General features: G+C 44.1%; 1 long non-coding RNA gene and 1 other non-coding gene across 9 annotated transcripts; both read right to left on the reverse strand.

Annotated features, from left to right (window-relative positions):
- Positions 1 to 1,612: 1,612 nt before the first annotated feature.
- LOC126991973 (uncharacterized) lies at positions 1,613 to 25,936 on the reverse strand. Of its 8 annotated transcripts, XR_007746004.1 has the most exons (8): positions 25,498 to 25,775; positions 22,365 to 22,484; positions 21,266 to 21,366; positions 20,819 to 20,935; positions 19,132 to 19,238; positions 4,485 to 4,632; positions 2,668 to 2,793; positions 1,613 to 2,294 (listed from the first exon to the last, which is right to left on the reverse strand). It is a non-coding gene; the product is annotated as an uncharacterized LOC126991973 (long non-coding RNA). The 8 variants fall into 8 exon arrangements; XR_007746001.1 differs by lacking the exons at positions 20,819 to 20,935; positions 25,498 to 25,775 and adding an exon at positions 25,832 to 25,936; XR_007746008.1 differs by lacking the exons at positions 22,365 to 22,484; positions 25,498 to 25,775 and adding an exon at positions 25,832 to 25,926.
- Positions 5,313 to 5,384, reverse strand: Trnaa-cgc (transfer RNA alanine (anticodon CGC)). The gene has a single exon. It is a non-coding gene; the product is annotated as a tRNA-Ala (tRNA).

Genomic DNA, 25,936 nt, shown 5'->3' on the forward strand with positions numbered 1-25,936 from the left:
CTTCCCTTAATAGTTTCCATTCATTTCCTTCCATTTATTTATGTTCTCAAGTCCCCCATTGATGAATTTTGTATTTCCAGATTTCTGTTGATGGGGAGGAGGAGGAACAAAGAAGAAGAAGAGAAGGAAGAACAAGAAGATAACAAAAGGAACAGGAAGAATGAAAGAATAGAGAAACAACACACACACACACACACACGGAGAGGAACACGAAAAACACAATATTTTCTTTTGCTTTAATTTTTATTAGTTCATATTTTCACAACAGCTTTCAAGGTTCCACAGTGTAATCTGCACACACACACACACAAACCATGGTACTCAGCGCATTGCACTCTGGTATTTTCTGGCGGACAGCTGCGTCAAAGAACACAAATGGACGTCACAAAATAACAGTTTCAACGCAAACTTTGTCGTTGGTTGTGTCGGTGCGAGAGTTTTTGAGGCTGGAGAATGATGAACGCAATGTGCTGAATACTGTCACTGCTGCTAACAGATGTATACCAACATACAGATTCACTCAGGATATACACATACAATATATATATATATATATATATATATATATATATATAATATATATATATATATATATATATATATATATATATATATATATCAACTATTGATTTCTTTTGCTCCCTGGACGTTTTATGGCATCGTTCCGGGAGAAAACTCTCCCAGTAAAATTTCATCAAAATTGGACAACATTTAGGGGTGGCGCAAGGCGATTGAATTTTCGGCTGTTTTGTCCCAGGAAGGAATGATGACATCATATTGTGATTGCATCATGCACTTCACTTATTCTTATACGGTTGTAGCAGATCGGTGAGCCACCAGCCAATCACGACTGACTGCAGCCGCCTGGCACACTGTGTCACTGTGTGTGTCAACTTGATTGGCTGACTCACACGCAGCGACGCAGTGTGTCAGGCGGCTGTAGTCAGTGGTCACCCAGCTTTCAGACCAGCTGCAAGGTTCCCGCGGAGACGAAGCAAGCCATGGCTGTGGCGATGGAGGAAAATGACGATGAGGATGAGGGAGATGAGGACGTCCCCAAGAGGATTCATCTGAAGAAGGGGCCCGCTCCTCCGAAGCCACACGAAGAAGGACGAGCAGCTCCAGTCCTTGCTCGGTGTTGTGGCGGACCACAGCAAGAGGTTCTCGGTGGCTTCGAAGGCGTCCCTGACGACTCTGCTACAGTGAGTGCCTCGCAAACATGACACCCCCGTCTTGGAGCGGCTAACACCCAAACGGTGTCACCTTGTCTGGGGGGGACCCAGACGCGGCCAGGGTATAAACTTCACATGTCTTGCGCCACCACTAAATATTATTAAATAGAGATAAAACTTAACAGGCGAAAGTTTCTCTATAATATTCACCTAAAACTGCCTGGGAAAAAAAGAAACTCCTAATTTTTTTTTTCACCCCCTACCTTGTGGACCACCCTAATATATATATATCAGCTCACAGGACCCTTATGGTGTTGACATACCCCCCAGCCACATGAAGGAGTCCCCCCCTTCCCCAGTGTTCCTGTTTTTGCTCCATCATTAAAAAAGTAATTACCAAGTGTGTATTATTTCAACTTAAATGAAGATGTGCAGGTCACTTTATGACCTGAGAGAGAGAGAGAGAGAGAGAGAGAGTAATAAATAAATGGAGAAATAAGTAACAAAATTAACTGAGAACTAAATGACAAAAAAAAACTAACTAAAGAAACTCGACTGTAAACTATAAGTGTATGTAAGTGTATAAGTGTCCTTGGTAGTAAAGTGTGTGGTCCATCACAGGACTGGCTGTCCCTGGACTGACTCCCTCTGCTCCTTCTTGGACTGTATGTAAGTAAGTGTATAAGTGTCCTTAGTAGTAAAGTGTGTGGTCCATCACAGGACTGGCTGGCCCTGGACTGACTCCCTCTGCTCCTTCTTGGACTGTATGTAAGTGTATGTAAGTGTATAAGTGTCTTTAGAAGTAAAGTGTGTGGTCCATCACAGGACTGGCTGGCCCTGGATTGACTCCCTCTGCTCCTTCTTGGACTGTATGTAAGTAAGTGTATGTAAGTGTATAAGTGTCCTTGGTAGTAAAGTGTGTGGTCCATCACAGGACTGGCTGGCCCTGGACTGACTCCCTCTGCTCCTTCTTGGACTGTATGTAAGTGTATGTAAGTGTATAAGTGTCCTTGGTAGTAAAGTGTGTGGTCCATCACAGGACTGGCTGGCCCTGGACTGACTCCCTCTGCTCCTTCTTGGACTGCTGCGGACTGTGCTGATTCTGGAGTCTTGCCTTCCATCCTGTCAACAAGAGAGCCATCAATATATAGCATATTCTGTAGAATGTATCACATTAATGCCTGTTTGAGGAACACTGAATTCAGAAAGTGTGTATCCTTTCAATAAAGTGGTAGGCAGAGATGGCAGTGCCTCCATAACACCTACTGAGAAACATGACATTGAATTACTACATGAAAGAAAACATTATTGCAGGTAACACACACACACACACACACACACACACACACACACATAAGGAAAGGTTAGAGAGGCCAGAATGGTACCCGGGGAAGGAATTGTCTGCCACACCAGAACAGATTGAAGGAAATGAAGTTCATGACGCTGGAGGCGAGGAGGAGGCGGAGAGGGGGCTTAGAGCTTTGTATAACTTAACTGTAGTCGTGCAGATTTTCCTTCGGGGGCGGACTTGGCGTGAGTGGCGGTGTCTGCGCCGCTCACTGGCTGTTGTTTGCTAGGTCTGAGCTGCGGCAATATCGCTGCCATGACACAGTCTCTGCTGCTTAAAGTCAACACATTTGTTATATAAATGTAGTTATTCTTGTAATGGCTCTTCCTTGTGGCTATTTATCGCCCACAAATATTATAAACATATTTCAGGAGTAATGGAAGCACTGAAAGAAATGACAAGGTTCTTGCCAATGTTTACGTTAGGCAGCATCACTACACAGGACCAAAAATATACCAAGAAATCTCACAGTGAATGAGTTACTTAACGAGTGACATTGTGTACCCTGGCAATTTGTAGCAGTGAAAAGTAATTAAAAAAGTCTGGCACCAACAGTTGCTTCAGCCGCTGGACATTGTCCGCTTGCGTGCAGTTCCGACTTAATTTTGTTATGGATGTTGTTTTGTATTTATTTACAATAGTTCAAAAGGCACACACTTATCAATAAAGATATTATTGCATTAGTTTTCATTGGTGCAATCTGTTGCCTACAGCTCACACAGGGTTTTGGTAGGAATACAGAGTCAATTTTGTGCGCGTTGGAACAAGTTAAGAATTGTCCAGTGAGCGCCAGCACCGTCACCCAAGCAATGGTGCCAAGTCCACCCTGAAGGCTCAGGCCGCCAGGAACCGACTATAGTGAAGTGGACAGAGTGGACAGGAGCGACCTGGTTGTGTTGGCGGCGGCATCAGCGGCTGGGTCGTGCACGGACGAACATTGGCCCCGTAATAATTGGTTGTGTCATTTAATTGTTACGGCCATACTGTCATCTAATTGTAATGGGGAGAACAGCTGTAAGTCCGACCTGCTGGTAACATTGAGCTCTTTACGAAGGAAGGAAGGAAGGAGAGAACAGTGATGACGGCAGTGCCAGGAGGAAGGAGAGAAACATGTGCTCACCTCGGCATCCCCTCTGCCTAACGACGCTGACCCGAGGCGGTTAAGAACTCAATGTGAATGCCGATGTTTTCCGTCCAGGTCCGGCACCAGTAATTACTACCCAGGAGACATGACCCGCTGAGGCTGACAACACCCCAGGTCACCACCACTTGGAGCCAGTCAGTCAGGCAGGTCGTAGTAATTCCTCGCCACACACACACGTGAAGTAGTAGATCCCAAGTTACTGTGACGGCCTTTAATCTTAAAAGCACAACGCCTAAAGCAGAGGCAACAAGTCCACTCCACCAAGTACAAAGCCTTCCTGAGAACCTCTGAGACGGTAATCAGTGACAAACTAAATACCAGTGAGGACGAAAAGCTTGGAACACTGGGAAGCCAAATGAGACGGTGCCAACTTGTTGCCTCCTCCGGGGCAGGGTACAAGGCAGCGGCAGGGACACATCGCATTCACGTGTAAACAACTGGCCCAAGCCGAAGGATGGTGACGCAAAGGAGTGTTCCGGCAGGATGTCGTAAAGTGCTGAAAAAGAAGACTGGCTCACCGGGAGACTGACCTCTCCATTTTCCTTGCAAGAAAGATGGCGCGCCAAGATATCAGACCCCAGGAGACAGGACACAACCCCCGATTAATACCTGCTAAACTGCTGGCTGGGCAGGGGCTACGTAGGGTATCGGAGAAGCCACCCAAATTTTTCCACTCCGCCTGGGAATCGAACCCGGGCTCTCTGGGCTGTGAGCCGAAAGTGCTAACCACTGTACCACGAAGCCCCCAACTGACTGCAGAGGAAATTTACAAGAGAACAGTCACTTACAAGAAGTTAAACTATAATCAAGTGTGCCTTACCACTTGAGGGTCGTCAAAGTCATACATGATGTGCTCCAGCATGTACTGTCGGCCACAAACCCACAAAGACAACCACTGCCGGGGTTTCCTGCTTCATACCGGGCAGGACGCCAAGGATGCGCTGACCAATAGCAGACTTTTTAGCACTCTGGAAAACACATCAAAATGGTTACTTCTCCCAAACTGCTTACTAAAGTGCTGACTGTCACAAGTTACAATACAATAATACAGATATCTCTCTTGTGTCATTAATTTACAGCTTCCTTAGTTACCCTCCCAGGCCCTGTTCACACTGTGCTGACTCTGGGCCACGACAACCCACCAACTCTTAGGCCCCCTTCACACTGTGCCAAATCAGCATCCGCCGATCGTTTCTAGACCTCTCTGTGCGACCCTTTCACATCAACATTTCGCACCCAAGACCTCGTGTACACCGAGTCGCTGGATTGTCGCGGCCCAGAAAGTTGGAAAGTTTGGTTTAGTGGGCGCAACATCTGTGGTCATGTGCCAGAGAGGGACAGGAGGGGAAGGAATTATAGGAGAAGGGAACAGTTGGAAAGTTTGGTTCAGTGGGCGCAACATCTGTGGTCATGTGCCAGAGAGGGACAGGAGGGGAAGGAATTATAGGAGAAGGGAACAGTTGGAAAGTTTGGTTCAGTGGGCGCAACATCTGTGGTCATGTGCCGGAGAGGGACAGGAGGGGAAGGAATTATAGGAGAAGGGAACAGACCCCAGGAGACGGGACACAACCCCCGATTAATACTTGGTACCCATTCACTGCTGGGTGGACAGGGGCGTAGGGTATCGGAAAAGCCGCCCAAATTTTTCCACTCCACCCGGGAATCGAACCCGGGCTCTCTCGGTTGCGAGCCGAGAGTGCTAACCACTGCACCACGAAGCCCCCTAAGACAAATAGATGCCAAGCCTTAATGTAAGTTCAACTTTGAATATTACGTATGTTTTTAGTAAATATATCAGTGTACAATTAAAAGCTTCCAAATATAATAGTAACATTCTAATGTACAATTCATCCATATTGTAAGTTCAACTCTGATTATTATAATTTTAGTAAATATATCGGTGTACAATTAAAAACTTTCAACTATAATAGTAAAATTAATGTACAATTCCAGCAATACTCACAGGATTTTCAAGTTCAGCCGAGGTATGTTGAGCCTCTGCATGAAGATCAACAGCTTGAGAGTCTTCAACAATACGCTGGATGGTCACTGTTATGAACTCATCCAAAGAGTCCTCAGCAGCAGGCCCTTCTCATCAGAGTGTGACCAGCCAGCACGCTTCCTGTCTGGAGATATTTCCTTGCCATATGCCATGTCTGGAAAACATTAGTGTACAGAATAACGCCTTTGAGCCACCATTCTTCAATTGCAGGGAAGTCACTACATGAAAGCACAAGATTTTTTATTTTTGATAAATGGTGAAAAAAATTGTAGTTGACAATGAGCCCTCTATTGGGGATGAGAAGTGAGCACTGTGTTGTAGTCAAGCCTCACCCGTTCCTTTCCTGTACAGTACAAGTCAACAACCTGTATCAACAACAAAGTGTCTAGCCTTCAGATAATACTTCACACGTTTTGTTTTACCCTTCATCACTTTTGTATTCATTATTTAAAATTATTTAACATATAAATACAAAGAATAAACAAAAAAATAACACACACACACACACACGCACAAAAAATGTCCAAGCCTGTGAGTCAGAACAACAGTGGCCGCCTTAGCATACACACTGTACAGTGTGAAGTGGCAAATATATATATAATATATATATATATATATATATATATATATATATATATATATATATATATATATATATATATATATATATATAGATAGGTAGGTGGTATGAACTGGTAGCATACTGGACCCACATTCACTGCGTGATGGACGACGGGTTCGAATCCTCACGCTACCACTTGGATTTTCAGTCACCACCAAGTGGCTTAAAACTACCCACATGCTGTCCTGAAGACCACCCATCAACCCGGACTCTGAGGAAGCCGTCCAAGCGAATCAAGAACGAGTTCCGGGGGGCAGCATGAGCCAATGCAAGATGGCGCCACTATAAACACTCGCCTGCGCCAGAACGGGCTGGGCCGACCATCAGGCCCCACCTGGAAGAAAGCCTTGGGCCGACCATCAGGCCCCACCTGAAGAAAACCTTGGGCCGACCATCAGGCCCCACCTGAAGAAAGCCTTGGGCCGACCATCAGGCCCCACTGGAAGATGCCTACCGGCGCAATAGGCAACGAAAAAAAAATAAAAAAAAATATATATATATATATATATATATATATATATATATATATATATATATATATATATATATATATATATATATATATATATATATATATATATAATGTACCAAAATCATGTTTTGAGTTACTTTGAAGTTAGTGCATTTGAATAGAGATTTGAGTTCACCAACTGATGTTTTCATGCTGGTATTAGTAAAATGACTATGCATAATAAAAAATTTAAAACCACATATAATTAAACCACAATACCTGATACAAAGATACACAAAAAAACACTAGCTGGTTTTATTGATGTTTCTTAAACCAGGGGAGTCAAACTCATGGCCCGCAGGATAGTCATAAATGGCCCGCGGTATCACGGTAACTTTAATCTTGTCTGTATTTTCTACCCTTGTTGGCCCCCAAGACGGCACTTCAGAGTAAGAATTGGCCCTCCAAGGGTTTTGAGTTTGACACCCCTGGCCCTGGTTTAAACCTGCTGTACATAATTCAAATCTTACATATAGTTAAAACCACAATACTGATGAAACTAACAAGATACACACAAAAGAAAAGAACAAAAATGGTTTTATTAGTTGGTTTAAACCACTGTTTTCTTATTGGTTTATACCGTTTGGTTTAAACTCCTGCCTCAAAGAACAGTATGACATTCTACAGCATCCCTCTGAGAGAGAAGACTCTCCCAAAACCCTCTTCCATGAGGTGCAATGGACAACTGAGTGACAAGGCTTTCAGTCCAGGAGACGTACTAGAAGCCATCACCGAAATGTCCCCCAACTCTGAACCTGACAACATTCCTGCAGCCCTACTCAGGAATTGTAAAAATGAGCTCTCACACCCGCTTTCCATTCTCTTCCATAAATCACTGGACACGGGGGAAAGTTTTGCTTAGTGGGCGTAACATCTGTGGTCATATGTCGGAGAGAGACAGAAGGGGAAGGAATTATAGGAGAAGGGAACAGACCCCAGGAGACGGGACACAACCCCCGATTAATACCTGGTACCCATTCACTGCTGGGTGGACAGGGGCTACGAAAGGGTATCGGAAAAGCCGCCCAAATTTTTCCACTCCGACCGGGAATCGAACCCGCGCTCTCTGGGTCGTGAGGTGAGTGTGCTAACCACTGCACCACGAAGCCCCCTAAGGCAGATCACGGCTTACTCCTCCACACACTCAAGGAACTGGGAAGCGGAGGAAGAGTAAGAGTCTGGCTGCACAGAAATCATACTTTCCGCTCACCACACACCGCTGGAACAGCCTCCCTCAACAGACTGCGGTACAATAGACACATTCAAAAAACAAATACACACTCACTTGTCACCACAACACACCAACACTAACAATTACACTTGATTCACTTCCCTCCCTTGTTCACTCGGCTCCCCGTCCCCCCAACAGCCAACAAATATGCGTGTTATGCACCTTCTTTGGTGCCCTGCGCATTATTATCCAAATCCAGAAAGGGCGCTGGGTGGCGGTGTTCCGCGGGCGGCGTCCAGCACGTGTTGGTTTGTTTACGTTTGGGTGCTGCTGCTGCTGCTGCTGATGATGATGACTGCCCTTTGCAACGGCGCCTCCTGACATTGTTATTAAGCACCTATATAGCTATCTTCTCTTATTAATAAAGTGATTCTTCTCTGATTTTCCAACACTGTGTTTTGCTTCCCTTCCATTTTTGTTGTGTTGGTCAAAAGGGAAATGTTAGGATAAGTGTCCGTGTCGGGCACCACAATAACTTAATTACTCTTCAGCCTCGCAGGATTTGCACGACCAAAATTAAAAAAATGAAAATACATCCAATACATTTATCTAAACTTAGAGAGAGAGAGAGAGAGAGAGAGAGAGAGAGAGAGAGGGGTGATCCAGAAAATCAATTTAGGGGGGGCCCGATGGTAAAATTTCATGTTAGCGACAGCCTCAAAACAGTGAAGACCAATGGATAGTGATGGCGGTTCTTCGTTTAAAATCCGCAGCTCCCGAGCGATCAATTACGTATATGTGACAAATATTTATTTCTTGTATATATATATATATATATATATATATATATATATATATATATATATATATATATATATATATATATATATATATATATATATATATGAAATGTAATCAATATTTCAGCTGGCAAGCAATAACAAGAAACAATTCAAATTGTACATCCGACCAGTGAAAAGGCAGATCTGAACAGGTAGAAATCATCACCATACGAGCATTCGAAGATAACTAACGTTTATTTCGATATGTAAGCAGCAAGTTTTTTTTTTTTTTTTACAACAAAGGAGGCGTGAGGTAGAGAAAGACCGAGGAATGGCAGCCTCCATTCCAGAGACAATCACCTCTGTGATGCGCTGAGCACACACAGAGGGGTCTCTATCCTGGAAGCAATAATCATTCCACGGGAAATCGGAAAAGTACATCCTCAGGTCGTCCCACCGAGCTGAAGCAAAATGCCAGAAGCATCGCCTCTTCGATGGGTCCAGAGGGTGTACAGGAGCGATAGGACAGGATGCAGAAATAAGATTGTGATCGGAGGAGCCCAACGGAGAGAACAGTTTGACAGAATAACCAGAAGGGTTTGAGGTAAGGAAGAGGTCTAGAATGTTGGGCCGGTCTCCAAGACGGTCGGGAATACATGTAGGGTGCTGGACCAATTGCTCTAGGTCGTTGAGGATAGCAAAGTTGTAGGCTTGTTCACCAGGGTGGTCAGTGAAAGAGGATGAAAGCCAATGCTGGTGGTGAACATTGAAATCTTCTAGGATGGAGATTTCAGCAGAGGGAGAGTGGGTCAAGATGTGCTCCACTTTAGAATTCAAATAGTCAAAGAATTTTACATAGTTGGTAGAGCTAGGTGAGAGATAAACAGCACACCTTCTCTTCCTTACCGAAACACAGGTTTCTGAGGCTACCGACAGGAATCTCTACTCTGTTCCCTCCTACTATCTCTATCCTAAATTTCAATCCAAAGCTGGATGTTGTGCCTACGTGCGCAACGACATCACTTGCTCTCGTGCCCACGACCTTGACTCTTCTGAATTTTCCACCATCTGGCTAAGACTTCATTGTCATTCTATTACTAAATACATCTGTGCTGTTTATCTCTCACCTAACTCTACCAACTATGTAAAATTCTTTGACTATTTGAATTCTAGAGTGGAGCACATCTTGACCCACTCTCCCTTCGCTGAAATCTCCATCCTAGGAGATTTCAATGTTCACCACCAGCTTTGGCTTTCATCCTCTTTCACTGACCATCCTGGTGAGCAAGCCTACAACTTTGCTATCCTCAACGACCGAGAGCAGTTGGTCCAGCACCCTACACGTAGCTATTCCCGACCGTCTTGGAGATAGGCCCAACATTCTAGACCTCTTCCTTACCTCAAACCCTTCTGCATATTCTGTCAAACTGCTCTCTCCGTTGGGCTCCTCCGATCACAATCTTATTTCTGTATCCTGTCCTATCGCTCCTCTACACCCTCTGGACCCACCGAAGAGGCGATGCTTCTGGCCTTTTGCTTCAGCTCGGTGGGACGACCTGAGGATGTACTTTTCCGATTTCCCGTGGAATGATTATTGCTTCCAGGATAGAGACCCCTCTGTGTGTGCTCAGCGCATCACAGAGGTGATTGTCTCTGGAATGGAGGCATACATTCCTTGTTCTTTCTCTACTCCTCACGCTAAAAAGCCTTGGTTTAATCACGCTTGTTCTCGTGCTGTCAATGATAGAGAGGTAGCTCACAAAAGGTACCAGAGCCTTCAAACTAATGCTAATTATGAACTTTACATTTCTGCCCGAAATCGTGCCAAATCTATTCTCCGACTAACCAAAAATTCTTTCATTAATAGAAAATGTCAAAACCTTGCTTTCTCTAACTCTTCCCGTGACTTCTGGCATCTAGCCAAAAACATCTCCTCCAACTTCACTTCTTCATCTTTCCCTCCACTCCTCAGTCCTGACGGCAACACTGCCGTCTCATCTATCTCTAAGGCTGAACTCTTCTCTCAAACTTTTTCTAAAAACTCCACTCTGGACGATTCTGGGCATATTCCTCCTACTTATCCCCCTCTGACTCCTTTATGCCTGTTATAAAGATTCTTCAAAATGATGTTTTCTATGCCCTCTCTGGCCTCAATCCTCAGAAGGCTTATGGACCTGATGGAGGTCTCCTATTGTCCTTAAAAACTGTGCCTCCGTGCTGTCACCCTGCCTGGTCAAACTCTTTCGCCTCTGCCTGTCAACATCTAACTTTCCTTCTTGCTGGAAGTATGCCTTCATACAGCCTGTACCTAAGAAGGGTGACCGCTCCAATCCCTCAAACTACCGTCCTATAGCTTTACTTTCTTGTCTATCTAAAGCTTTTGAATCAATCCTTAACCGGAAGATTCAAAAGCACCTTTCCACTTCTGACCTTCTATCTGATCGCCAGTATGGGTTCCGCAAGGGGCGTTCTACTGGTGATCTCCTAGCCTTCTTAACTGACTCTTGGTCATCCTCTCTTAGCCGTTTCGGTGAAACTTTTGCTATTGCGCTGGACATATCAAAAGCTTTTGATAGGGTCTGGCACAAATCTTTGCTTTCCAAACTACCCTCCTACGATTTCTATCCTTCTCTCTGTACCTTTATCTCCAGTTTCCTTTCTGACCGTTCTATTTCTGCCGTGGTAGAGGGTCACTGATCTTCCCCTAAATCTATTAACAGTGGTGTCCCACAGGGTTCTGTCCTATCTCCCACTCTTTTTCTGTTGTTCATTGATGATCTTCTTTCCAAAACGAACTGTCCTATCCATTCCTACGCCGATGATTCCACTCTGCATTACTCAACTTCTTTTAATAGAAGACCCACCCTTCAGGAACTTAACGACTCAAGACTGGAGGCTGCAGAACGCTTAGCCTCAGCCCTTACTATTATTTCCGATTGGGGCAAGAAGAACCTGGTGTCCTTCAACGCCTCAAAAACACAGTTTCTCCACCTATCCACTCGACACAATCTTCCAAACAACTATCCCCTATTCTTTGACAACACCCAGCTATCACCTTCCTCAACACTAAACATCCTCGGTCTATCCTTAACTCAAAATCTCAACTGGAAACTTCATATCTCATCTCTTACTAAATCAGCTTCCTCGAGGTTGGGCGTTCTGTACCGTCTCCGCCAGTTCTTCTCTCCTGCACAGTTGCTGTCCATATACAGGGGCCTTGTCCGCCCTCGTATGGAGTATGCATCTCATGTGTGGGGGGGGCTCCACTCACACAGCTCTTCTGGACAGAGTGGAGGCTAAGGCTCTTCGTCTCATCAGCTCTCCTCCTCATACTGATAGTCTTCTACCTCTTAAATTCCGCCGCAATGTTGCCTCTCTTTCTATCTTCTATCGATATTTCCACGCTGACTGTTCTTCTGAACTCGCTAACTACATGCCTCCCCCCCTCCCGCGGCCCCGCTGCACTCGACTTTCTACTCATGCTCATCCCTATACTGTTCAAACCCTTTATGCAAGAGTTAACCAGCATCTTCACTCTTTCATCCCTCACGCTGGTAAACTCTGGAACAATCTTCCTTCATCTGTATTTCCTCCTGCCTACGACTTGAACTCTTTCAAGAGGAGGGTATCAGGACACCTCTCCTCCCGTATTTGATCTTCCTTTCGGCCACCACTTTTGTTTCTTTTTTAGGAGCAGCGTGTAGCGGGCTTTTTTTTTATTATTGTTTTCTTTTTTTGTGTGCCCTTGAGCTGCCTCCTTTGTTGTAAAAAAAAAAAAAAAAAAAAAAAAAAAAAAAAATATGTATTTAGTAATAGAATGACAATGAAGTCTTAGCCAGATGGTAGAAAATTCAGAAGAGTCAAAGTTGTGGGCACGAGAGCAAGTGATGTCGTTGCGCACGTAGGCGCAACATCCAGCTTTGGATTGAAATTTAGGATAGAAATAGTAGGAGGGAACAGAGTAGAGATTACTGTCAGTAGCCTCAGAAACCTGTGTTTCGGTAAGGAAGAGAAGGTGAGGTTTAGAGGAGGAGAGATGATGTTCCACAGAATGAAAATTAGAGCGAAGACCGCGAATGTTGCAGAAATTGAGAAGAAAGAGGTTCGAGGAGTTACCAAGACACCTCTCGGGTCGGCAGCCAGAAGGAGAGTCATCCCTGGGGGAGTTTGTCCCAGGAGTCCCCCCAGGCGGGGACTCCGAGGCTTGTTGTAGGTGCGCCATTTTGAAATTTGAATTTTGGGAAAAGGTGTATATGTTGTGTGAATGTAGTGGGTTGTGGATAAAGAGAGGATCTGTCTTTAGAGAGCATGCTGAACTACTCTCCGGTGTTGGTGAGACAATAGGGAAACGGTTAGTGAGGACATGGGAAGGGTCTTTGGAGGGCTTCAGCTCCCTTCTTACCTCCCATATATACCTCACTGGGAGTGGCTTGCGCCCGTTCGGTAGGTGTCTTCCTACCTACTCCAGCCATAATGCAGGTCATATATAAATTACAAACCTAACCTTTACAAAAGAGTTAACATGTAAACACAGCTGAAGATAAAAATGAATTCTTATAGGGCTTCTTTTACATGGGATTGAGGTAACACATTTGCAAAGATTGGCTGATTTAAAGAAATATATTTACAAATTCCCACGTATTCAACAAGTGCCTCACTTAGCAAAGAGTAGTCGGCGGTTTTTTTCGCCGAATTTGCCGAACTCTCGACTGAAATGTGGATATCATAGTGGAGGGCAAGTCCATTCAGGCGCTCTTGGCCGACGGTAGGCTAATCCTCAGATAGGTTTTCAGCCTTTTCAATTCTGAGAAAGACCTCTCGGCTTCCGCGTTGGAGACTGGAAGCGTCAATAGAGTTTTCAAGAGAATGGCGAGATTGGGGAACATGCTGGTGCTGGCGTGTGCCTGGGCTTCTTTGATAGTTTGGAAGACCGGAGCAGATAATGCCCAGCGCCTTCACGAGTGTCAGGGATTCCATGTCGAGCTCGTAGAGCTTTGCCGCTTGAAGCACAGCCGCAACATCCGTTTTGGGGTCTTTGAAGAGTTGCTTGAGCTGAAGTGCGACAGGCACTGTGTCGTCACCGAACCAACTCTTCAACTCGGCCAAGACGTGGTCCACGAACGGAATGTACACCGCCCGGCGGTAGTACTCCTCAGCATTCTCGCTCGGAACATTTGATCGCTGGGTCTGTCGTCCACAGAGTCGTGGCACAGGGATGGTGTCATGCGATGACCCCACCTCGGCCAAAACCTCTTCCGCTTTCATGAACACGATGTGGGAATAATTCTCCGCATCTGCTCTGAGCTTGGCCAAAATGGTCTCCATGCCACGAAATGTGGCATAGGCTAACACCAGGTCGCCATCTTTTCTCTGAAGAGTTCGGCTCGGCTCGAGAGTATGCGTCAATATACACTCCATTACAACCAGTCCAACGAGAAAGCGGGGATCACGTATGGCGATGAGGAACCCAGCGGTGGCGTCAAGCTGCATGTGAAGAATGAGGTCACAAAGATTTTTCCTAGGCCTTTAAATCTTGCTCTATAATATTCAATATACGATTCCGTAACTTAAATACTGAAAATAAATAAAGAAAATCCTGAGTTCTCCAGAAATGCAACAGAAAGGTACCAGTTTTCGTTTTGACTCTCTCAGAAAGTGGACATCCCCGGGTACGGCGTACTATGGCCCTGTACGAGTATATAGATTGTTAGAAGAGTGCGGGGCCCATAAGAGAGCGGGGCCCTGGGCACGTGCCCGTTGTGCCCTGGCCCTGCAGGAGAGTGAAAAATTACATCAGACACCGAAAGAATTGAAATCTTGCCTGAGCATCCCGTCCACCTCCGCATAGTAAAGCCCAAGGAACCTATAGAGGAGGATTTTTTTAAAGTTTGGAGGACAGCGTCCAGAGCTATCTAGCGGCGGCCGGCTTCGCTCCCCAGCTCTCTAGCTTTTTAGATATATTTTATGTTTTCTAAATTCATGGGTATTTCAAATATTTAGTTATCCTAATATTTTTTGGGGGGCCCCGGGCCATCTGCCCCCCCCGTATCCGCGCCTGCATATGCCTACAGCCGACGACACGTTCCGTATTATAGCTGCAGCACATTATAAGCGAGTCAGTTCTGTACCCACTATTCGCATACACTCGAGATTTTCTGGGGGGGGCGGAGATTTTTTGAGGGACCCAGGCCCCCTGGGCCCCCCCCCTGTATCCGCCCTTGATTGTAACACAACCACCACCACGTGGAACAGCAAGAACTCAGTGCCGTGCCTTTGTTCCCCGCCCGGTGAATCTGAGTCACCGTCAAGTGGCGGCGATGGTTACTATACTGAACAGTGACCATTCAACAACACACACACACACACACACACACACACACACACACACAGCACGATACAGTTTAGCACAGCGGGAGGAGTCATGTGGCACGTTTTTTGAGGCGTGTGTGCTTCTGAGAAAACGAAATATTGCTAACACGAGAAAATAATCCTACAATTAACTCTTCGTGTTCAACTGCTGTTGCTGTAGTAGTAGTAGTAGTAGTAGTAGTAGTAGCAGTAGTAGCAGTAGTAGTAGTGGTAGTAGTAGTAGTAGTGGTAGTGGTAGTAATAGTAGTGGTAGTAATAGTAGTAGTAGTAGTAGTAGTAGTAGTGGTAGTAGTAGTAGTCGATGTGGTAGGTAGGTAGTTTGAGATAGCCAGCACGTGACTGTTTAAAACAAAAGGCAGCCTTCAGCGGACACATCGTGCCGGTGTCGTGTTCCTGGCTACCCTCTGTTCCTGGCGGTCCGATCATTATGAAAACGATCTGTGTACGCAGCTGGCCGCGTGTACATGGCTGTCCCCCCAGTGTTTTCAAGCACGGGAGGGAATATTGTTTTATTGTTTCAGAGGAAAAACATTCATGAATCCAGTACGACGCTCTGTTTTGTAAAAAAGTGAGGTGAAGGGTCAGTAAACAGCCTTCATGCAATGATTCATGAGTAAATTTACGGGAAATAGCATCTTGCTATTTTCAAAACAACAAAACTGTCTTCATGTGCATATGCAGGACCGTCATTTTGGCAGATATTTTGGGGGCTAGAGGGCAGCATAGGTTCATGAGGTGGGTAAGGGGGGGAGGGGGGACGAACGAAGTGAGCGTAGCCATGCTGATGCGTGAGAACAGCTGTTATCAACAAGTCTTTGTTTGTCAACATTCGCTTCTGAGCATGCGCAATTCGCGGGAGGACAGCCAGGAACAGGGGGACATCCAAGAACATAACACCGGCCATGACGCAGCTCGCTACACGCACAGCCCCAGGCACCTCACCACTCCCGGACACTGCAGGGACTCAACTCGCATCCTTCCCGGCCGGCACGGTATATCCACTCAGCCACAAAGGTTCCTAGCTAGGTGGGTTGTGTAGAGAGAAGAAGAGAAAGAAAAAAAGGCGCCCTTCCTGGTTAAGTCGGTCACGTGTTGCTGCTGGTGGTCATTACTCCCCGACACGCCTGGCATCGTCCTTCCCGGCCGGCACGTTACCGACTCAGCCACGAGGCCGCTCCAGAACACACGTGTGTGCGGAGAGAAGAAAAGAGGTAGACCTTTTAGTGGATTTTATATGACGGTGCTCTCTTATACTACACACACACACACACACACACACACACACACACACACACACACCCCTAAGCAATATTTCTGAGGTGTGAACAGGGGAACAAGGAAACATGGAAATGCAGGCAACAAAAAGCCTATTGGCTGATTACGAGGTCGCCCGCTTGGGTGATTTAGTCTGCTCGACCGCCACTTGGGGCTTGATGAGCAGATGAAAGCACCTCGATATTGAGAAGCAGATGAAAGCCCCTCGTTATTCTGTTTACTCCCGGCGCAGCAAAATGACGGTCGATTCTTTAATTGAAGGAGTTGATGGTATTCGCATTTACTACTTCTGAGGGAAGATTGTTCCAGTGGCGGATGACTCGGTTTGAAAAGAAACTCCTTCCAATGTCTATGTTGCATCGACTCGACTGAATGGGTAAACCGTTATTTCTAGTTCTTGAGTTGGTCTGCAGTTCAAAGAATTTGGAGTAATCGACGTTATTGAACTTTTTTAGATACTTGAAGACTTGAATCATATCCCCTCGTAGGCGTCTTTTCTCCAATGTAAAGAGATTGAGTTGCTTGAGTCGTTCCTCGTACGATTGAGCCCTTAAGGTTGGAATCATCTTTGTTGCGCGTCGTTGAATCCTTTCCAGTAAAGCAATGTCCTTTCTGTAATAAGGAGACCATAACTGTACTGTATGCTCGAGGTGCGGTCTTACCATGGAATTATTATTATTATTGTTTTTTTACAACAAAGGAGGCAGCTCAAGGGCACACAAAAAAAGAAAAAAAAAAAAAAGCCCGCTACTCGCTGCTCCTAAAAAAGAAACAAAAGAGGTGGCCAAAAGCAGGATCAGATACGGGAGAGATGTCCTGATACCCTCCTCTTGAAAGAGTTCAAGTCGTAGGCAGAAGGAAATACAGATGAAGGAAGATTGTTCCAGAGTTTACCAGAGTGAGGGATGAAAGAGTGAAGATGCTGGTTAACTCTTGCATAAGGGGTTTGGACAGTATAGGGATGAGCATGAGTAGAAAGTCGAGTGCAGCGGGGCCACGGGAGGGGGGGAGGCATGCAGTTAGCAAGTTCAGAAGAGCAGTCAGCGTGGATATATCGATAGAAGATAGAAAGAGAGGCAACATTGCGGCGGAATTTAAGAGGTAGAAGACTATCAGTATGAGGAGGAGAGCTGATGAGACGAAGAGCCTTAGCCTCCACTCTGTCCAGAAGAGCTGTGTGAGTGGAGCCCCCCCACACATGAGATGCATACTCCATACGAGGGCGGACAAGGCCCCTGTATATGGGGCCAACTGCAACTGTGCGGGGGAGAAGAACTGGCGGAGACGGTACAGAACGCCCAGCCTCGAGAAAGCTGATTTAGTAAGAGATGAGATATGAAGTTTCCAGTTGAGATTTTGAGTTAAGGATAGACTGAGGATGTTTAGTGTTGAGGAACGTGATAGCTGGGTGTTGTCAAAGAATAGGGGATAGTTGTTTGGAAGATTGTGTCGAGTGGATAGGTGGAGAAACTGTGTTTTTGAGGCGTTGAAGGACACCAGGTTCCTCTTGCCCCAATCGGAAATAATGGTAAGGTCTGAGGCTAAGCGTTCTGCAGCCTCCAGCCTTGAGTCGTTATACAACGATAGCGTCACGTCTGGTGTTTTACACTCAAAGTTCCTCGCTATGAACCCGTGCATAGTGTTGGCTTTGATGTAGGCTTTTTTACAGTGATTCGCGTGTTTCAGGTCACTGCTGATAGTGACTCCAAGATCCTTTTCCTCCTGCATCGCCTGCAGAGGTCTCCCATTCATGATGTATGTGTGGTTACTATTTAGGGACCCAATGTGCATGACTTTGCATTTGTCAACATTAAAGGACATTTGGCATTTTTCCGACCATTCGATAATGTGATTGAGGTCTTTCTGAATGATTTTGCAGTCGGTCTTTGTGAGGGCCTCTCCACCAACCTTGGTGTCATCTGCAAATTTCGATATCAAGGAAGGAAGCAAGGAAGGAAGGAAGGAAGGAAGCAAGGAAGGAAGGAAGCAAGCAAGGAAGGAAGGAAGCAAGCAAGGAAGGAAGCAAGGAAGGAAGGTAGCAAGGAAGGAAGGAAGGAAGGAAGCAAGCAAGGAAGGAAGCAAGCAAGGAAGGAAGCAAGGAAGGAAGGTAGCAAGGAAGGAAGGAAGGAAGGAAGGAAGGAAGCAAGGAAGGAAGGAAGGAAGGAAGGAAGGAAGGAAGCAAGCAAGGAAGGAAGGAAGCAAGGAAGGAAGCAAGCAAGCAAGGAAGGAAGGAAGCAAAGCAAGGAAGGAAGCAAGGAAGGAAGAAAGCAAGCAAGGAAGCAAGCAAGGAAGGAAGAAAGGAAGGAAGGAAGCAAGGAAGGAAGGAAGGAAGCAAGGAAGCAAGGAAGGAAGGAAGCAAGGAAGGAAGGAAGGAAGGAAGCAAGGAAGCAAGGAAGGAAGGAAGGAAGGAAGCAAGGAAGGAAGGAAGGAAGGAAGGAAGGAAGGAAGGAAGCAAGGAAGGAAGGAAGCAAGCAAGGAAGGAAGGAAGCAAGGAAGGAAGGAAGCAAGGAAGGAAGGAAGGAAGGAAGCAAGGAAGGAAGGAAGGAAGGAAGCAAGCAAGGAAGGAAGGAAGGAAGGAAGCAAGGAAGGAAGGAAGCAAGGAAGGAAGAAAGCAAGCAAGGAAGGAAGCAAGGAAGCAAGCAAGGAAGGAAGAAAGCAAGCAAGGAAGGAAGAAAGGAAGGAAGGAAGCAAGCAAGGAAGGAAGGAAGGAAGAAGAGAAACTATTTAACACTCACCACTGGTTTGATGTCTGCCATATTACAAGTCCTTCCTCTTCTTCCTCTTCTCTCTCTGTGTCCTCCTCCTCTTCTTCTTCTTCTTCTTCTTCTTGTTGCTGTTCTTCCTGTTTAAACACTTGAGATGGTAATAAATTCATGAAATTCCTTTATGGATTTACTTTATTTATGTATTTTTTTTGTGTGTGTTCGTTTGTTTGTTTGCTGGTTTGTTAGGAAGCACAAGTGACACGAGGATTTTTTTAATTTAATTCAATTTGTTTACTTTTTTTCTTATTCAGTCAAGTTTGAGAGAGAGAGAGAGAGAGAGAGAGAGAGAGAGAGAGCGTGTGTGGCCAAATTGTATGTCTTTACAAGTTGCCCGTAACACGCTTTCACCTTTCATTTGTCCCTTCCTCTCCTTCCCCTCCCATTCCTTTCCTCCTCTCCCCACTGGCCTTTCTCCCCTCCCTTCTCCACCAGAAACTCCTCCCAGTCTCCCAGTAGTAATAGTAGTAGTAGTAGCAGTTATAGTGGGTTTATACACCCACATGACCCTATCACCAAAATCAAATGCCAAATTCTCTGTCTCTTTCAAGGTACGCTGGGTCCTTTTTTTTCAGTCAAAGGGTAAGGGTAAAACAAGGAATCAATAATGAAAAAAGCCCACCAGGCACTGCTCCTATAAAAACAAAAAAGAGAGGTCAATTTCGGGAGGAGAGGTGTCCTGATACCCTCCTCTTGAAAGAGTGCAAGTCGTAGGCAGGAGGAAATACAGACGAAGGAAGATTGTTCCAGTTCAACAGCGTGAGGGATGAAAGAGTGAAGATGCTGCTTAAATCTTGCATAAGGGATTTGGACAGTATAGGGATGAAAGAGTAAAGATGCTGGTTAACTCTTGCGTAAGGGATTTGGACAACACAGGGATGAAAGAGTGAAGATGCTGGTTAACTCTTGCGTAAGGGATTTGGACAACACAGGGATGAAAGAGTGAAGATGCTGGTTAACTCTTGCATAAGGGATTTGGACAACACAGGGATGAAAGCGTGAAGATGCTGCTTAAATCTTGCATAAGGGGTTTGGACAACATAGGGATGAAAGAGTGAAGATGCTGGTTAACTCTTGCGTAAGGGATTTGGACAGTATAGGGATAAGCTTGAGTAGAAAGTAGTTTTGTTATGATTGACGTTGAGATTTACCTTCAGTGTTTTGAGACACACACATTAAAGAATAAAGATGTCAATGAATTAATTTATATCAGTAGAAGTTGGTGCCTTGCAACACTGAATTGGGTTTGGATAGGAGAAAGTGAGGTCATTCCTCCATAAGGTGCTGGCTATCATGTGTATGAGGAATTCCTAAACTTGACCTAACAGAACCCAAAACAGCTACTTTAGTTCTTGACTCCGAAAACTCATCTATGCTTCCTTACTAATGAGACTTTCTCTACAACAAAGTGAGGTCATTCTTCATTGATTTATACCATTAGGTGCTAGCTATCATGTATTTGGAGATACCCTAAACTTAACCTAACAAAACCCCAAACAGTTACTATAGGACTTGACTCAGAAAACTCATCTATGCTTCCTTACTAATGAGACTTTCTATACAACAAAGTGAGGTCATTCTTTATGGATTCATATCCCAAGTTCCTGCCTATCCTGTGTTTTAAGATACCCTAAACATAACGTAACCTAACCAGTCCCACCTTAAGATGAAGCTGTTGGGGGCAAAGTCTGGGCTGGAGTGAAGCAGGTGATGAGGGAGTTGTATCTGCCTGAAGCCCTATAGGAGAGCGTCTGCCTTCCCTCAACGCCCTGGGTCACTGCACACCCAAACCATGACAGTGATTACATGGCTGGGTATTCTCAGACCAGGTAAACAACAGAGGGGGTACAGAAGACTCAGCTGGCGGAGTGAGTGAGTGTTGGCGGCTGGAGGGAGAGAGGAGGAGGAGGAGGAGAAGGAGGAGGAGGAGGAGGAGGAGGAGGAGGAGAGCTGAAGGCACTGGGACAACAGGAACCTCAGGCACTGCTCAATGCAGGAAGAGGAAGTTGTAAGGTAATCTCTCTCTCTCTCTCTCTCTCTCTCTCTCTCTCTCTCTCTCTCTCTTGTTATATTTTCATTCTCTCTCTCTCTCTCTCTCTTGACCTACCCAGTCTTGGTTCTCCAGCTTGAAGGGTTCCCGCGTTAGGTTGTGTCCCATCTTGACCAAGACATCTTGCAGACTGGGATGACTGACTGGCTTGACGGGTCCTGTGGAAAGGAGGGTTTGGGGGTCACTCATGCCTTGGAAAGATAAAGAATCAAATGTTCTTAGGTTAATGTATTGTTATACATCTCATTACAACTCTTTCTCAAGGCCTTCCTCTGTGGTAGTGACCGGGCCAGCCACTAGGAGGAGGCCAAGGTTCTGGACACACCAACCATTATATTTGAAGCCTTAAAATTATTACTAACTGCCCCACATGTGGAAGGCAGGGCAAGCACACTCACTGACAACACAACACAGGGAGGAGGCTCTGGCACACAGCTTCATCAACAACCCAAACATTCCCAACCATCTGCCTGTCTGCTGAACTCACCCCTGCTCACAATATTCCCATTCCCAACCATCTGCCTGCCTACTGAACTGCTCACAATATCATTCAGGTACGGGAGAATGGAAGTGACTGGCGCCATGCAGGAAATGAAACACTTCACAAATGGATGTTCTCTGCAGCAGAACAATATTTGCCCAAACTCTCCCCTCGACACCCGTCATGCACTGTGTATTTCCACCACCCTGCACTGCGTGACAAAGGAATTTAAACTGATCAAACCTAACCTGCCTAGCGGGCGACCCTTAAGCCGTGCCAGCACCAACACTCACAGGCACTTGGCTGTTTCCCATTACATTTATGTCCTGGATTGATGCACAAGACACTCTTGTGGTGTGAATACATTCTTCATTTGAATGTGAAGCACAAGGAGGAAAATATTCCACAAGGTGGGCTGAGGCAGGGATGGGACAGCAGATACAGGGAGGAGGAGGTGGCTGTTAACAGGCGCGGGTGGTTTAAAACTATTCCCTGTCAGTCCCCGTGAATTTCTGTCCCTCTCACCGTCTCCGTCATATCCCAAATCTGTTATAAGGGGTACATTATTTCCAGGGTTTGGTGTGTATAGCGACGTCAAAATGATAAACATCAGAGTGGTATGCTTCCAACAACTACTAATGCCTGATGATGATGATGATGGGCCAGAACACACACCTTTCACAGGGGCTGCCAAGGTGGAGGTCAATGGAAGGAGAGCAGCTGGAGGAGGAGGAGGAGGAGGAGGAGGAGAGCCTTCCTCTGTTGATAACACAACCCTTCCCACCTCACAAGGACCTGAAATGAATGAGAAATATAAACAAAAGAAAAACATACAAATAAAAAGTCACTTCAAATGAAAAAAGAAACATGAAGTGAAGAAAACATAAAAAAAAAAGAAATATATACACAGCAAAAGAGAAAGGAAATATATATATATATATATATATATATATATATATATATATATATATATATATATATATATATATATATATATATATATATATATATATATATATATATATATATATATATATATATATATATATATATATATATATATATATATATATATATATATATATATATATATATATATATATATATATATATATATATATATTTTAAGTAACCCATATATATTTTAAGTAACCCAGCAATATATTTTAAGTAACCCAGCCATATATTTTAAGTAACCCAGCCATATATTTTAAGTAACCCAGCCATATATTTTAAGTAACCCAGCCATATATTTAAACTAACACAACCATATATTTTAAGTAACACAGCCATATATTTTAAGTAACCCAGCCATATATTTTAAGTAACCCAGCCATATATTTTAAGTAACCCAGCCATATATTTTAAGTAACACAGCCATATATTTTAAGTAACCCAGCCATATATTTAAACTAACACAACCATATATTTAAGTAACACAGCCATATATTTTAAGTAACACAGCCATATATTTTAAGTAACACAGCCATATATTTTAAGTAACCCAGCCATATATTTTAAGTAACACAGCCATATATTTTAAGTAACCCAGCCATATATTTTAAGTAACCCAGCCATATATTTTAAGTAACCCAGCCATATATTTTAAGTCCCCAAGCCATATATTTTAAGTAACCAAGCCATATATTTTAAGTAACCCAGCCATATATTTAAGTAACCCAGCCATATATTTTAAGTAACACAGCCATATATTTTAAGTAACCCAGCCATATATTTTAAGTAACACAGCCATATATTTTAAGTAACCCAGCCATATATTTTAAGTAACACAGCCATATATTTTAAGTAACCCAGCCATATATTTTAAGTAACACAGCCATATATTTTAAGTAACCCAGCCATATATTTAGGTAACCCAGCCATATATTTTAAGTAACCCAGCCATATATTTTAAGTAACCCAGCCATATATTTTAAGTAACCCAGCCATATATTTTAAGTAACCCAGCCATATATTTTAAGTAACCCAGCCATATATTTAGGTAACACAGCCATATATTTTAAGTAACCCAGCCATATATTTTAAGTAACCCAGCCATATATTTTAAGTAACCCAGCCATATATTTTAAGTAACACAGCCATATATTTTAAGTAACCCAGCCATATATTTTAAGTAACACAGCCATATATTTATAGGTACAAACCCAGCCATATATTTAAGAAACACAGCCATATATTTAAGAAACACAGCCATATATTTTAAGTAACCCAGCCATATATTTTAAGTAACACAGCCATATATTTATACAAACCCAGCCATATATTTTAAGTAACACAGCCATATATTTATACAAACCCAGCCATATATTTAAGAAACACAGCCATATATTTTAAGTAACCCAGCCATATATTTTAAGTAACCCAGCCATAGATTTTAAGTAACCCAGCCATATATTTTAAGTAACCCAGCCATATATTTTAAGTAACCCAGCCATATATTTTAAGTAACACAGCCATATATTTTAAGTAACACAGCCATATATTTTAAGTAACACAGCCATATATTTTAAGTAACCCAGCCAAATATTTTAAGTAACCCAGCCATATATTTTAAGTAACCCAGCCATATATTTTAAGTAACCCAGCCATATATTTTAAGTAACCCAGCCATATATTTTAAGTAACCCAGCCATATATTTAGGTAACACAGCCATATATTTTAAGTAACCCAGCCATATATTTTAAGTAACCCAGCCATATATTTTAAGTAACCCAGCCATATATTTTAAGTAACACAGCCATATATTTTAAGTAACCCAGCCATATATTTTAAGTAACACAGCCATATATTTATAGGTACAAACCCAGCCATATATTTAAGAAACACAGCCATATATTTTAAGTAACACAGCCATATATTTTAAGTAACACAGCCATATATTTATACAAACCCAGCCATATATTTTAAGTAACACAGCCATATATTTATACAAACCCAGCCATATATTTTAAGTAACACAGCCATATATTTATAGGTACATACCCAGCCATATATTTAAGTAACCCAGCCATATATTTAAGTAACCCAGCCATATATTTAAGTAACCTAACCATATATTTAAGTAACCCAGCCATATATTTTAAGTAACCCAGCCATATATTTATACAAACCCAGCCATATATTCTTTTAAGCCTAGCCATATACATTATAACTACCTCCTGACTCCCCCCAACACACATTTGTGGCTATTTTTCCAGTTGTTTGGATCACTCCACTCTTTGCTATCAGTTTCCTGGAGCTTTGAAGGAGTCCTGGCCGTGTCATCCAAACCAGTAACCGGACACACTGTTGGCGCCCCAGAGAACATACCTTACTATGTGCTACCATCTCAACATACCATTAAGCTAGATGTCACGCACAGCTTAAGTGTCTTGTGGCAGTAATGTTAGGTCAGGTTACTTAAGTGTGCGTTAGGTTAGTTAATACATTGTTCCTTCAGCCAAAGTGTCTTGCAGCATTGCCAGGTTATTGTACTCCAGTAACCTTGTAATTTTTGACCCCTAACTATCACTAAAAAGCACACAAACAAATACTTAACAGAATAACACCCTGCCACCTCCTGCTGCACACCCCTGCCCTCGTCCCTGTCCTGCCCCGCCCCTGCCGCCCAGGAACTACAGGTCACACAGGGATACTGTACAGAGGTGAGCAAGAGGAGGAAGACTGTGGCAGAGCACAGGGTGGTCGCCTCTCTGGGTGACTTACAGATACTTGCAAGGCAACAACCTTATGTTCCCCATGTATCACCTCCTCCTCCTCCTCCTCCTCCTCCTCGCCTCCACTAACCTTCAAAAGAGCAAACAAGACTCACGCCCACAGCACACCCATTTCCACCGCCGCATCTGTCCCCGCCCGCACGCCCACAAATTTTTTTTTCTTCATATTTTTCCACATTTAAAGCCTTACTTCGCCGTCCAAACGATTCCCAGACCTTGACCAAGACGCCACCCCCCAGCCATGGCCCTCCCTGGCACTGTAGATTAGGAAATAATAAATAATAATTATTCCTATCACCATTACGCTCCCTGCCACCCTGTCCGTGTTTTTTGCTATTTATCACTTATCTCGCCTTGATTTACTCTCCTCGCCCGGCCTAATCCTTGATAACGTGACTACCTACCTTGCTTCCATCCATGGCCGTCTGTGTCATTCTGATTTACCAAGAAAAAAGGCCGATATGTGGAACGCCGTCCGCCTCGGATCACGGGAGGGAGGAGGAGGAGGA

The sequence above is a fragment of the Eriocheir sinensis genome, unplaced genomic scaffold (genome assembly GCF_024679095.1).
Source record: "Eriocheir sinensis breed Jianghai 21 unplaced genomic scaffold, ASM2467909v1 Scaffold377, whole genome shotgun sequence".
NCBI lineage: Eukaryota > Metazoa > Arthropoda > Malacostraca > Decapoda > Varunidae > Eriocheir > Eriocheir sinensis.